Source organism: Ochotona curzoniae, unplaced genomic scaffold (genome assembly GCF_017591425.1).
Source record: "Ochotona curzoniae isolate NIBS_2020 unplaced genomic scaffold, NIBS_Ocur_1.0 contig_1274, whole genome shotgun sequence".
Classification (NCBI taxonomy): Eukaryota; Metazoa; Chordata; class Mammalia; order Lagomorpha; family Ochotonidae; genus Ochotona; species Ochotona curzoniae.
This window is the reverse complement of record NW_024465023.1, coordinates 4,680,604-4,695,698: the sequence shown is the minus strand read 5'-3', so window position 1 is coordinate 4,695,698 and position 15,095 is coordinate 4,680,604. Positions and strand designations below refer to the sequence as shown.

The 15,095-nt window shown below is 42.9% G+C and overlaps 1 pseudogene; it reads left to right on the top strand.

The window, feature by feature from the left end:
- The first annotated feature begins 11,966 nt into the window (after window positions 1-11,966).
- On the top strand, window positions 11,967-14,838 carry LOC121171140 (annotated as a pseudogene).
- Window positions 14,839-15,095: the final 257 nt, after the last annotated feature.

The following is a 15,095-nucleotide window of genomic DNA, read 5'->3' as shown; positions in this document are numbered from 1 at the left end:
TCCCGTTGGCATGAGTGTGGGCTGGATAGTGGGGTGGACTAGGCTCTAATGCCCATTGATGTGTATGAGAACTGAAGGGCTGCAGGACAGACAGGACCAGACTGCTGAGCATATCAGCATACACAGGAAACAGGGCTGGGAGCAGGACTAGAGGGAACTGTTAGGGTTTACTCCGACTAGGCTGCAGTACTGCTAGCGTGTGTGAAGGCAGAGTATGTGGTGGGCAGGTATGGGCTGGGCCACAGCACCCATTGGTTTGCATATGAGATGGGGCTGGGAACAAAACTCACCAGGTGACTTTAACTACCAGTGTGTGTGGTGATGGCCTACCCCCCACGCCCCCACGCCCCCACACACATACAACTAGATCACTGGACTCAGAACTCCAACCATGATGAAAATTACAGGATCTGTGGCCTGTGGATTGCACGTGTCAGAACTGGGTTTCCTCTGTTGCTGAGGCCTGTGCAGTGGACAGCATGCCCAGATGCTCGTGGGGGACATGGCAACCAGTTCATTCAGGCCTGCAGAGGACATCTGGTGCCATGGAGGGCAGAACAAATTGGACAGCTCTCCCGAATAAGCATCTTGGTGAATTGGGACTCTAAGGTGGACTATGTTAGCCAATAGACCTTGGAAGGGTTCCCTCAACCTTGGAGCAATGAAATTGACAGTATCTCAGAACTATCAAAACCTCTTAGGCAGTATCCTCAGAACATGCTCCACATCGGGTCCCCTAAGGTGGCATCAGGTGGCCATCCCCTATTCCTGGGCACTGATGCAGTTGGACTACTGGGAATGGCCCTGTCCATTTCTCTCTCTGCTTTCCCAGACGCAGGAAGAGGAAAGGAGACTGGTGGCAGTTATCTCATCCACTTTCCCCAACTCCTTGACCCTCCCCACCTTAATTAGAGGTCCACATGGGCATGCATCCCTCTCAACTATGTAAACATCATCGAAAATAAAATGAATTTAATAATTAAAAATAGTCATTTATAAAGAAAACAAAAAAGACTGCAGGCTTTACAGTCATTGTCTCATAGACAGTAAATACTTCAGCAAATGCTGACGGCTCTTGCCTTGAAAACAGAACACCCCAAACCTAGCCCCTTCCAGCCTGGCCCAAACAATCATTATCTCTCCCTTAAAGTTTTGTAATAATCTTGTATCTGATCTCTCCTCTTTTGTACTTGCCCCTAACAATATATTGAACATGTCAACTAGTGTGATACTGTTATAACAGAAATCAGTTTGGTTCACATCACATAAATACCACCAGTGCTTTCCCACCGCACTAAACATTACAGTCCTCGTTCTTACGATGACTTAGAGAAATAGCTAGGCTTTGGCCTCTGCTTCCTCTCTGACCCCGTCTTCTATTTTCCCCCCATTCACTTTATTCAATTTACAGGAACTTTGTGATACTTCCTGCTGTGAATCTACTTCTCTTCAAAAACCACATGACCCACTTTCTGAATTCTTTCCGTATTCTGTTAAAATATTACCTTCCCAGGAAGACTTGTGGAAAATAATACACCCTCTCCAGCATTCCCCATCCCTCTTGCTCTCTCATTATCTCTGACATGTTGAATGTGTTTTGTTATCTATTTCCCGTAACTAAAATTTAACTTCGTAAGAGATATTAATCTCTTTGCCAATGTATCTCTGGTGCAGAAGAGAAAATGAATGAAGATGTACTGAGTACTTTCTCTGTTACAAACACTGCAGCAGGCCCAGCGCAGTAGCCTAGTGGCTGCAGTCCTCCCCTTGTACACGCCAGGATCCCATATGGGCGCCGGTTCTAGTCCCAGTGGCCCTGCTTCCCATCCTTCTCCCTGCTTGTGGCCTGGGAAAGCAGTCGAGGACGGCCCAAAGCTTTGGGTTCCTGCACCCATGTGGGAGACCTGGAAGAGGTTCCTGGATCCTGGCTTCTGATCGGCACAGCACCAGCCTTTGCGGCCACTTGGGGAGTGAGTCATCGGACGGAAGATCTTCCTCTCTGTCTCTCCTCCTCTCTGTATATCTGCCTTTCCAATAAAAATAAAATCAACCTTAAAAAAAAAAAAACCACTGTGGGACTGAGGCTACAAAGAAAACATGAGGTCTAACCCTGAAGACTTACGATGAGGCCCATTAGCAGCCATTCTACTATGGATATGTGTATCAAAACATCATGTTATATTCTGCCAGTATATACAATTTTGTCAAATTTATATCAGCAAATCTGGGGAAAATGATAATAACTACTTCTCTGAAATACAAAAAAAGAACTACCTCAAAGAGTAAATAAACAATAATGTTATTTTGTGAAATACCTGTCATGACCCTCTGGGAAATAAAACAAAAGATTAAGGCCTGCAAAGAAATAATAGCAGCACCCGGTTCTCAGCGCTCAGTTGTGTGCTGACCTTCGCTCTGGCGGTTCCGGCGAGCAAGCCTGACAGCATCGAGAGCGGCGGGATCCTCCCCAAGAGCGGAATGCTGGAGCGGAATTTTGAAGGATGAGTGCTCAGTAACAGCTCCGGGGTGAAGAGGGAGATCAAATACCACACAGCAGGCAGGCGACGACAGGTGACTCGGCTTCCAAGTTGGAGCACTGTGCCAAGCACAAGTGTATGCTGAATACAAACCTTCATTACCATGTGGTGATGGCACAAGTGATCAAATATCTTTGCTGAAATTCTGCTCTTCTACGCATATGAAGGTAAAAGTATCATAAATGATAATGAAGAATCACTGTCCATACTGGTCATGACCTGTTTCAGCTGAAACACTTTATTCAAGTAATAACATCTGTGCCTAGATTCTTCTTTCTTTTCTCAGAAAACTTCCTATTCTTCAAAATTCGCTTTATGATGTTCCATCTTTTTTATTCTTTTTTTGTTTTAAGCAAGAACATATCTTTTGGGCAACCTTATGGAACAAACTATCGCTGGCTGTTCTTATTATTTAACATTTATTTATTTTTATTGCAAAGTCAGATATACAGAGAGGAGGAGAGACAGAGAGGAAGAACTTCCGTCCGATGATTCACTCCCCAAGTGAGCGCAACGGCCGGTGCTGAGCCAATCCAAAGTCAGGAGCCAGGAACTACCTCCAGGTCTCCCCCATGCGGGTGCAGGGTCCCAAGGCTTTGGGCCGTCCTCCACTGCTTTCCCGGGCCACAAGCAGGGAGCTGGATGGGAAGCGGGGCTGCTGGGATCAGAACCAGCGCCCATATGGGATCCCAGTGCATTCAAGACGAGGACTTTAGCCACTAGGTTACTGTGCTGGGCCCTGTTGTTTGTTATTTTTAACTACAGGTGTCTGTCCCCTAACCTCATTGAAAATATCCCTGTCAAGATTACCAATGCTCTTCAGTATTAAACCCAATAGGAAATTTTCAGTCCTCATCTTGCTAAGAAGCATGGAATAGCAAAACATACTTTTATGTGACTCCTTTCCTGGAAACACTTTCTTACTGTGACTTGCAGAGTCTCATGCTTTCTTGGGTTTCCACCTAACTGGCTTCTCAGAATCCTCTTTCCTACCCCCAAACTTCAGAGTATTCTGCAAGGCTCGATCTTTAGAACTCTTTTGTATGTATACACATTTTCAATAACGTTTTCAAGTCTCACAACACTTCACATAGTATGCATATGCTGATGCTCCCTAACCTGCACATATGGCGTACAACTCACGCCCAAGAAATCACAATTCATGTGTGTATCCACCTGCTTTCTATCATTACCTGTATGTCTGTTAGGCATGTCGAACATAACATGCCTCAAATTTGAGTCCATTTTCCTTCTGTTCATCGTGAAACCTACATAAAATTCCCAGTTTGCTCTGTTTCACCTAATCAGCTATCCACGTAACGTGCAATAATAACCAAGATGTTATAATGCCCACGGTCTTATGCACTCTGTGCTTCTGCTCTGATCTCCTCTCCTGGTATTCTTTTTTCTTTTTTGTGGCCGTCTGTGTTGCAGTCACACGGCCCGCCCCGCCCCCTCTGTTCCAGGTATGCTTGCATTAGCTGTTCCCTCTACTGAAACGATTTCTGTCAAAACTGTTCTCTCCGATCGCGGCCCCGCAGTCTGTGGCTGCACCTTGTTTGCAGGTAACACTGTCTGATCTTACATTGTCTCTTTATGTATTTTACTGTCTGCTCGAGTTGAGTAAATATAATAAGGGCAGATATTTATCTTCATTATTCAAAAATAATTTCATTTTTTTTCCAATTCAGTGTGGTATTATCTAGTAGTGTATTATGTGTAATTTTATTATTTTGATGTCCACCCTTCTATACCTATGTAGTTCACTGTTTTGGTCATGAAGAGATGTTGAATTTTATTAAATGCCTCTTCTTCATTTTTGTCCTTCATTCTGTAGTGTTATAACACATTTATGCATTTTTATGCGTTGAATCATACTTGCCTACTTGGGACTCAGTATCACTTGATCAATTCAAACAATCATTTGAATGCACTGTTGGACTTCATTCACATGATCTCGGCCTGTGGCATTCGTTCTTGTTTGTTTCTGTGCTTGAACGCGAGGTAACACTGGGTTCATAGAATGAAGAATTCCCTCCTCTGTTTTTTCTTTGTTGTTGTTAAGTAAAAATAGTAGAATTTAATTCTCATTTAAATGTTTGATAGAATTCAATCAGAGCCTTCTTTATTATTGACTCAATCTCACGATTCATTATGCATGTATTTAGGTACTCTGTTTCTTCGTAATTGAATCTTCGTACAGAGTGTGTCCAGAAATTTGCCTTTCTTATAGTTTATCAGATTGGCTATCATAAATTGCTAATAATCAGTTTAACCACATTTTGTGTAGTGTTATCTAAAGTCTCTGTTTTCATCTCTGATTTTACAGATTTGAATGTTGTTTGCTTTTTCTGAGTCCATCTAAGGATTTCTTGATTTTGTTCAGCTGTTCAACGAACCAGCTCTTTGTTGCAGGGCCTTTCTAGTATTTTTCGGCTTCTGTGTCATTTATTTGTGCTGAATAATCTTTCTTTCCTTCTACTAATTTTGATATTGCTAAATTTTGTTTTAAAGATTTATTTTATTTCTATTGGAAAGCCGAGAGAAGGAGAAACAGATTCTTCAGTCTGCTGATTCACTCCCCCAAGTGGCCACAAGGGGTGGAGCTGCTGCAATCCAAAGCCAGGAGACGGGAGCTCCCTCCAGGTCTCCCGCGTGAGTGCAGGGTCCCAAGGCCGTACTCCACTACTTTCCTTGACTACTTTCCTAGGCCATAGGCAGGGCTGGGTGGGAAGTGGAGCAGCTGGGACACGAACTGGTGGCCATATGGGATCTCAGCATATGCAAGGCGAGGGCTTTGGCCACTAGCTACCGTGCCAGGCCCTGTTTTGTTTTGAATGCGTTCTAGTTCCTTTAGGCATAGCAGTAAGTTCTGTGTTTGCGACCCTTCTGCTTTTTGGGCATGAGTATTCCTTAGCACCTATTTCCCCCTGTTATTACTGCTATAGCCCATGAATTTTCCTAAGTTGTGTTTCTACTTTAATTTGAATAATTGATTCAATTTTCTTTTTTGATTCTTTTCAAATTTCAATTTATAAAGGCAACAAACTATATTTCATATAAATAGTAACAAGAACATAATTCTTAATTTTTTTCTCAATCCAGTGTTTTTTTTCAGAGTATGTTGCTTAATTCATTTTTATTATTAAGTACTTTTCAAAATTTTTTGATTATTTGTGCTTAATTTTATTGCATTGTAGTCTGAACAACTTCTTTTGTGGTTAAGTGACTTTTTCTACTGATGTGCTTTGGCTATTTGTGTTTTGTATAGAATTTTGCTTTGTGGTAAACATGTTCTTTAAAAACTTCATTTGTTTCTAATAGGCCCTTTGAAATAACAACATTGATTGCAAAATAGGGAAACAAATGAATGCATAAGAAATACTGAAATAGAACTCTATATTTGCACTCTGTCCCCTCCTCAATTTCGAATTTCGATGTCCCATTTAAATATATGTTGCCTCTCTTAATATTTTAGTGTAGCTGTTACTATTACATGTTTTGTCTCCTAATTTTTAAAGATTTATTTTTATTATTTTTTTATTGGAAAGGCGGATATACAGAGAGGAAGATCTTCCGTCCAATGATTCACTCCCCAAGTGACCACAACAGCCGATGCTATGCCGGTCCGAAGCCAGGAGCCTCTTCCGGGTCTCCCACACAGGTGCAGGTTCCCAAAGCTTTGGGCCGTCCTCGACTGCTTTCCCGGGCCACAGGCAGGGAGCTGGAAGGGAAGCAGGGCTGCCGGGACAGAACCGGCGCCCATATTTGATCCCGGGCGTGCAAGGCGAGGACCTTAACCACTGCGCCACCATGCCAGGCCCTTGTCTCCTAATTTTTAAAATTTAATTACTTTTATTGGAAAATCAGATATACAGAGAGGAGGAGAGACAGAGAGGAAGATCTTCCGTCTGATGATTCACTCCCCAAATGACCACAATAGCCAGAGCTGAGCCGATCCAAAGCCAGGATCCAAGAACCTCCTTCAAGTCTCCCACACAGATGCAGGGTCCCAAGGCCTTGGGCCGTCCTTGACTGCTTTCCCAGGCCACAAGCAGGGAGCTGGATGGGAAGTGGAGCTGCCAGGATTAGAACCGGCACCCATATGGGATCCTGGTGTGTTCAAGGCAAGGACTTTGGCCGCTAGGCCACCATGCCAGGCAAAATTCCCTAATTTTTGCATTAAATATAATGATAGTTTATGTTCCATACTTACAATATTAGTGCATTTGTATTTTGTACTGTTACTCTCTAGTGGGTTTCACCTTCTCATATTTGCTTCCACTTTATTAGCATTTCTCCCTTGCAGTTTGAAGAATCCATTCAATATTTCCTGTGAGGCAAATCTGATAGTGATAACTTCTCTGTTTATTTGTCTGAGAAAGTCTTGATCCTCCCTCATATCTAAAGGACAAATTTTAAGGATACAGCATTCTTTCTGTTTTTTAACATTTGTTTATTTTTATTGGAAAGGCATATTTTTGGAGAGAAGGAGAGTTAGACACAAGATCTTCCACCTGCTGGTTCACTCCCCAAGTGGCCACAACGGCTGGAGCTGAGTCGAACCGAAGCCAGGAGCCAGGAGCTCTTGTAGGTCTCCCACACGGGTGCAGGGTCCCAAGGCTTTGGGCTGTCCTCTGCTGCTTTCCCAGGCTACAAGCAGGGAGCTGGATGGGAATTACAGCAGCTGGGACAGGAACCAATGCCCATTTGTGATCCCAGCACAATCAATGTGAGGTTTTAGCCACTGAGCCATCACGCCATGCCCTATATTGTTTTCTTAGTGAAAGATTCATTCCCTTCCTTCCTGGCCTGGAGTGTTTCTTTTGAAAAATTGTAGCCAGGCAACTGAGACCTGCTTTTTTTCTTTTTGCTGCTTTTTTCTTTTTCTTGCACTTTTGCTAACTTTCTCTCTCTTTAATCTTGAAGAGCATGATCCTAGCATTTCTTTGGGTAGACTTGTTTGACTTGAATCTCACGGGTGACCTCTATCCTTTCTGTATTAACATAATGCTATCTTCATCTGGATTTGATAAGAATTATGTTGTTTAATATTCTCATGTCCCACCTGAACCACAGTGTTTTAGATATTTGTTCTTTTTAAACTGACCTAAAATTCCTATAAACTTTCTTCATTCTTCTTGATTCTTTTTATCCCCTTTTTACTTCCAACAATGCATTTGTAAAAGATTTATTTATTTATTTATTTATATTGGAAAGGCATATTCACAGAGAGAAGGATAGAGAGAAAATCTTCCATCTACCGGTTCACTCCACCAAGTGGTTGTAATGGCCAGAACTGAGCTCTGATGTGAAGCCAGGAGCCAGGAGCTTCCTCTGGGTCTCCCCTGCAAGTGCAGGATCCAAAGGCATTTGGCCTTCCTCTGCTGTTTTCCCAGGCCATAAACAGGGAGCTGGAAGGGAAGTGGAGCAGCCAGGATATAAACTGGGTACCCATATGGGATCCTAGTGCACGCAAGGCGAGGATTTAGCCACTAGGCTACCACACTGGGCCCTTCTTTTGGTAATTTTTTCTTTTAAATTCTGCATAGGATATTTCTGAGCAGTGTTGCATTGGATTTGTTTAATTACTTCCATTTCTCTATCATGTCTTGCTATTGGAATACTAAACTCTTTATTCTCTTGAAGTCCGTTGATTTTCCATTAAAAAGCTGCTTGGAAATCTTCATGAAAACATTTGAAAATTTCAGTTTTTAGATGGTTCAGTTCTGGAACATTATTGCTATTTTGTGAGGTCATAATTTCAAAGTTCTTCATACATGCTGATATAAATATCATCTGCATGTTGAAAGATTAGTTATAATGATTTGGCCTTATGTGTGACTGTTGTTCTAGAACTTAGTATTACGTGTTTATTTCTCCAAAACTGTAGACACCTCTGAAATTTCATCACCAGATAATACTTGTTAAGATCTGTTCACTGAGGAGGTTTACTGCTCTGACACTAAGTCTCAAAACAGTCTCGTGGTGTGTTGATTGTTTGTTTGCTCTTTGGCTGTCTAACCAAGGTTATAGGAGGGATGACAGCGGCAGCTCCCATCTGCCCAGGGAGGTAGGTCACAGCTTGTCTCACAGTCATCAGGCTGTATGAAATCTTGGGGTACATTCCAGGTCCATGAAAGGTTAACAGTGATACATTCTGAAATAAGCCCATTCCAGCAGTGCTTGGTCTCTATGTACAAAGCAAGTCTAGAAACTCCACTCTCAGGACTTCCATAGGGACAGGCTCCTGTCTAGTGTCTGGCTTTACCAACCCAGCACTGCATCCTGAGTCACACCTCTGTAATTCCTTACTGTATACCCACAATTGAAAGAGGAGTGATGTAGGCAGCCTGTTGGCAAAATACACCTACACCAGGCATGATCGTTCCTGGATCTCAGTTCCTGGGCCCCATGAAATCTTAGGGGTACACATGAGGCGTCCTTGAGGCTGGTGGTGATACACAGTGGAAAAAATCCATCCCATAGCAGCTAGAGTCTTGTTAAGCTTTGTGCCAGAATTTGGGGGAAGGGGTGGCACAGCTCTCTGTCTATGGAGTTTCTTAAAACTCAGTCTTCAGGCACAGGCCATGTGAGCATGGGACATGTGGTGCCGTCTGATTTTTTATGGCAGCAGGCCTGCCACTAGGATTCAAGTCTAAGGACTGAGCTTAAATCCTTCCCTATTGCCCAGGTGGGAGGCATCGCTAGAGTCTGTTGCTTGCAGTCAAGCGACAGTAGGACATAAACAACTCTTCCTGCTTTAGTCAATGTTACTTTCCTCACTATTATACTAAATCTAGACAATATGGTCTCTCAAGGATATCCAAAGTTTTTCTGAAGGTGATTTGGTACGTGAATAGCACTTCACATTGTTTTCTCTGTAGCAGGTGATTGCTTGAGCATCTTATCCAATCATTATCTTACTTACTGAGTCAACTTCTTGCTCTTGGAAACTCTCCACAAGTTTTTATTTGTTTACTAGAGAAACAGACTATTCACTCTACTTCCCCTACCCTCAGGAATAGAAGCATCTGGATGGAATGCAGATAATGGCTGGTTAGATTTGAAAACAAGTGGAAGACTTATAAAGTGTAACTCTTGGTTTATTTATAAAAAGGCTATAGTCAAGGCAAACACCATAAGCCCAGACAATGTAGGGACTTATAGACTAAATAGAGCTTTAAGTCACTTTCAAAACATAGTGGATTAGCCCAGTGCGGTAGCCTAGTGGCGAAAGTCCTTGCTTTGCATGTGCTGGTATCTCATATGGGTGCCAGTTCGTATCCTGATAACCCCACTTCCCATCCAGCTCCCTGCCTGCGGCCTGAGAAAGCAGTAAAGGACAGCCCAGAGCCTTGGGACCTTGCACCTGCATGGGAGACCTGAAAGAAACTCTTGGCTCCTGGCTTTGTATCAGCTCAGCTCTAGCCACTGGGGCCTATTGGGGGGATGAACCAGCAGATGAAAGATCTTTCTCTCTCTCCTCTATATAAATTTAATTTTCTGATGAAAGCAAATAAATTTAAAAAAAAAAAAACATAATAGAAAAGGGCTAGTGTTATGATGTGGGTGGAGCCACTGCCTTGCAATGCCAACATCACATATAAGAATGCATTCAAATCCCAGCTGCTTTGCTTCCAATCTAGCTTTCTGCTAATACTCTTGGGAAAGCTCAGGGAGATGGACAAGGTTCTTGGATCCCTGCCAACAACATGGGAGAGATGGATAGAGCTCAGGGCTCCTGATTTCAGCCTGGATCAGTACTGTCCATTGTAGCAATTTGGGGACTGAATCAGAGAATGGAAGATTTTTTGCTGTGTTCTTCCTTCTTTCTGTTTTGCTCTGCTTTTTGCAAATAGGTAAATAATTTTTCAAAAGCATAATGACAGTCCAGGGTTAAGTTATTGTGTATAGCCTTTGTTTACATACCTGATGAACAACAGTTTTTTTAAATTTTTGTCTACTTATTTTTTCTTGGTTCTTTGTTATCATTTCTATTGTCATTTGTTGATATCATCACCTAATGTAGTGTTAAACATGAGGAAAAAATAAAATTAAAGAAAGCATAGACCAAAGATGGTCTCCCCAAGAAACTGTTGAATGTATCTGGACAATAAGATGCTGGACGCTATGCAAAGTACATGCTTGCAATGAAAGAATTATGACTGGATTTGATCTGTAATACTGCAACTAGGTGGAGGAATCCATCATGGGGGGAGGGCATGGGGAGAGGTTGGGGGAATCCCAGAGCCTATGAAGCTGTCATAAAATGAAATGTAATTTTAAAAAAAAAGAAAGCATAATGGAAGGTTTTGTGCATATTTGGGAAGTTTAAACAATGATGTTGGATACTGGAATTAAGATAGTAGAAATAAAAGAATTAGATATATACCTATCAATAACATCTGAATAGAGACATTTAATGGATATTTAGATGTAAAAATCTACAACTCAAGAGAGAAATCCTGGGCCCAGAATGATGGCCTAGTTAGTGGCTAAATACTCATCTTTCATGCACCAGCATCCCACATGGGTGCTGGTTTGTGTCCTGGCTGTTCCACTTCCTATCCAGCTTTCTGCTTGTGGCCTGAAGAAACAGTAGAGGATGGTCCAAAGCCTTAGGACCTTGAACTCGCATGGGAGACCTGGCAGGGGCTCCTGGCTCCTGACTTTGCATTGACTCAGCTCTAACCACTGTGCACACTTGGAGAGTGAACCAGCAGTTGGAAGCTCTTTCTCTCTGTATCTCTTTCTCTCTGTATATCTGCCTTTCCAATAAAAATCAATAAATGTTTTAAAAAGAGAGAGAGAGAGGTTGTGGCTAGAAATCTAGATTAGGGTTCATCTAAATGTGATTATATGAAATTTAAAAGGCAAATAGAACCAGTGTGTTGATAATTCATGACACAGAGCTTCACAGTGCTACATAAATACTTCCAAATTTTTAATTTGACAATATTATAAATTATCCACAAAAGTCAAAATTTCTGGTTTTTCTTGGAAAAATCCAAAAATTTAACAGGACTGAAACTCACATAACTAAAGCTTAGTTGCAACCATCTCTTTCAGATGTGAAACACAAAGTTAAGTTTCTATAATCCTCTTTCAGCTGCTTTCACATATTTATGTTACTTATTTGGTCACTCTATTTGAATTTGCTTGTGCAAGGCTGTTATGATTACACAGGGATGGATTTGGGGGAAAGTTTACAATTAGGTGGAAAGAATAAATAGAAGAACTAAGAAAGACATAGATAAGATATAGAAATATTGGGAGATGAAAGACTTGAAAATACAGTGTTACAGAAGATAATGGAGAGTTGCCAAGGAGGAGGTTCATCGGTGGTGTTAAGTGTCCCCAAGGAGGATCAAAATGACACTATCTGGGTAAAATTTCCCAGCAGTACTGATTAAGAAATCCCTTTGAGATCAAAGTGGAATTCACGGCCAAATGACGCTGTTTATGATCTGTAGCAACCTTGAAAACCATCACTGGATCTGGCTGGGGAATGCTCTGGGCAGAACAGAGCTGCTTATCGGCAACACAAGCCCCAAAGAATGTACGGTTCCATTCCTGAACTGGCCTAAGTCCCTGCCCTGCAACCAGATGGAGGAAGTGATCTCTTCTCCACTAGCGCAATCTGCCAATCCCTCTTTCTGTTATGTCGCTTCAAGCAAGATGACCTCAGCAACCAGCAACTGAAATGGCCAGCAACAGAGCTGTAACAAGTTTGCCTGCTACCCATAGCTGCCTAAGCAAGAACGGGGAGAATGTTCTTGACCAATCCAAAGGCCTTAACTCACATTGAGCATGGCTTGAGTCATCAGAACTGTCCTTTCCTGGCAGGGGAGATAGAATCTCTAGCTGACATTGTTTTGTGGGTGAAATTATACCCTTTAGTCAAAGACTCAGCTGACCTCTTAGAGAAACTGAGAGTCCTGTACAGCTGCTTCTAGACACTGAGTACCCAAGAAACCATGTTAGACAACTCCGGAGACTGTGCTGGAACAGCAAGGGGTCCTGGCTCTTGAACCCCAACTCCGCCCACAACTCTAGCCCAGGCCACCTGAGTAGAGAACTGTCAACAATGACCTGTGAAAGAGGAAGAGACGACTACCCTATCTGAGGAAGAGATCACCTAGGCTGTTAACTGCTCAGGAGAACAATCTAGAAAGCTTGCCCCTGCTTTGGCCCCAGCAAAATACATTTTCTGCCTGTGGCTGGGGAAAGGAATGTGCTCATCACATTGCCTCTCCTATAACTGCAATGTTCTTCACCTTGAAAACATCATTGGTTGCATATTCAGTGATAATATCTTTGTCCGGTACCTTTCCATTGGAACATTCTCTATTGCATGGGAAAGATTAAGTATGGTATAGACACAGAGGCTATGAGCAAGGACTAAGAGATATGTGACAAAAACCATGTTATCCATTATGGCATCTACCAGTGGTTTAATTAATGGTTTTTTTTTTTTTTTGCATCATTACTTCACAGACCAAAATCAGCCAGCACATCTTCCAGTGGTTGCTGTAATGAGGTTTTATGCTTCACAGTACTGTGGAGCGACTTGAAGTGTAAGTACCGTGCCCAACTCTTTGGCTGACTATTTCGTGGAGGATATATGTCCCCTCTGTGTTTTTGAAGAAGCCTGTAGCGACCAATGTGACAAGTGTGGCAAGGTCATCAATGCTGCTGAGCTCAAGAAAACTCAGTGTAAAGTTGGCAGGTGAAGTCCTCGAAACAACTGTGCCTGGACCTCCATAAGCTGGAAAGCCCCTTGGAGGAATGACTGGGCAGACATGGCCTGGCAATAACTGGATACTTAATGCGCAGTTTATTATTTGTTGTTGGCTTCAGAATGGCTTCAGGCCACATTGTATAACCTGAGACCTCAAATGGAGAACCCAGGGAGGGCCAGGAAAAATTTTTTTAAAGATTCAGTTATTTTTACTGTAAAATCAGATATATAGAGAGAGGAGAAGAGACAAAGAGAAATATCTTCCATCCGATGAGTCACTCCCCAAGTGGCCGCAATGGCCAGTGCTGCACCGATCCAAGTCAGGAGCCAGGAACCTCCTCCAGGTCTCCCCCATGCAGGTGCAGGGGCCCAAGACTTTAAGCCATCCTCAACTTCTTTCCCAGGCCACAAGCAGGGAGCTGGATGGGAAGTGGGGCTGCCGGGATTAGAACCGACGCCCATAAGGGATCCAAGTGTGTTCAAGGGGAGGACCTTAACTGGGCCACAGCACTGGGCCCCCAAGAAAGTTTTGAGGACAGGGTCCGGCATGGTAGCCAAGTAGCTAAAATCCTTGCCTTGCATGCACCAGGATCCAATATGGGTGCTAGTTCATAACCCAGCTACTCCACTTTCCTTCTGGCTCCCTGCTTGTAGCCTGGGAAAGCAGTCGAGGACGGCCCAAAGCCTTGGGAGCCTGCACCCGTGTGGGAGACCCAGAAGAAGCTCCTGGCACTTGGCCTTGGATTGGCTCAGTTCTGGCCATTGCAGCCATTTGGGGAGTGAACCAGCGGATGGAAGATCTTTCTCTGTTTCTCCTTCTCTCTGTAAATCTGACTTTCCAATAAAAATAAATAGATATTTAAAAAGGAAAAAAACGTTTTGAGGACAATGTATTCTATATCTAGTTTGGTGCCACTATTGGCTATCTGTCACAGCCAGTACACAGACCAGAGGGAGAGAAAACCCAGATCAAGTGCACATTTATCAGTTTATATTCAAAGACAATGCTTCCCTCCATTCTTCTTCTTTTGTTGTTTAGCTCTCAGAGCTGAGGACAACTACACCTGAGTCAGAGTGCGCAATGTACAAGGACAGGAAATTCTCTAAAAGCCAGGGCATAGGAATGCTTGGGGACATGACCTAGGACACAGGAATCCTCGCTATCTGTGTCTTTGTCTGCTAGGTATTCAGCCTGAGGGCCACACGGTGCTTTCTCCTGGACAAGACGTGCTGTTCAAGAATGACTGAGCTACTTGGCAACCTGGGCAACTGAAGCAACAGAACCTGGGTGCTTATATTTAAGCTGGCTGTGGGTATGTACATCAGAGAGCCAGTATCACCTACTGCTGAAGGAAGGCTCAGACCGTGGCTGCATTAGACAGTAGCCTTCCCAGCTCTAGACACTGTAATTTCTACATTCAGGTGAATGTGCCCTTGGAGCAGACTAAAGACAGTGGGGATGACAGGAAGCTGACAAGCACAGTAAGAGGCTTGGCAGTGACTTTAGCTGCCACCATGCTCCAGTCTTACATGCCCATGGTTAATGCCATCATGTAGGCCCAGCTGTAGCTCCCACCTCTAGCCTGCAGTTTTCTGCTCACATATCTCCTGTGTATCTTACCAGCAGCACACCAGAAAGTAAATGCATATGGACAGTAATAAGTACATATTATAGGAGATAAGGAGAAAAATCACTCTGAAAAAGCAATTTCTCAAAAATAAGAGGGAAACCACACTGGAAGAATGTCATTGACCATTGTGTCTGAACCTTTTTGGATATATTCATTCTTCTTAGGCCACCTTAATGATCTTTG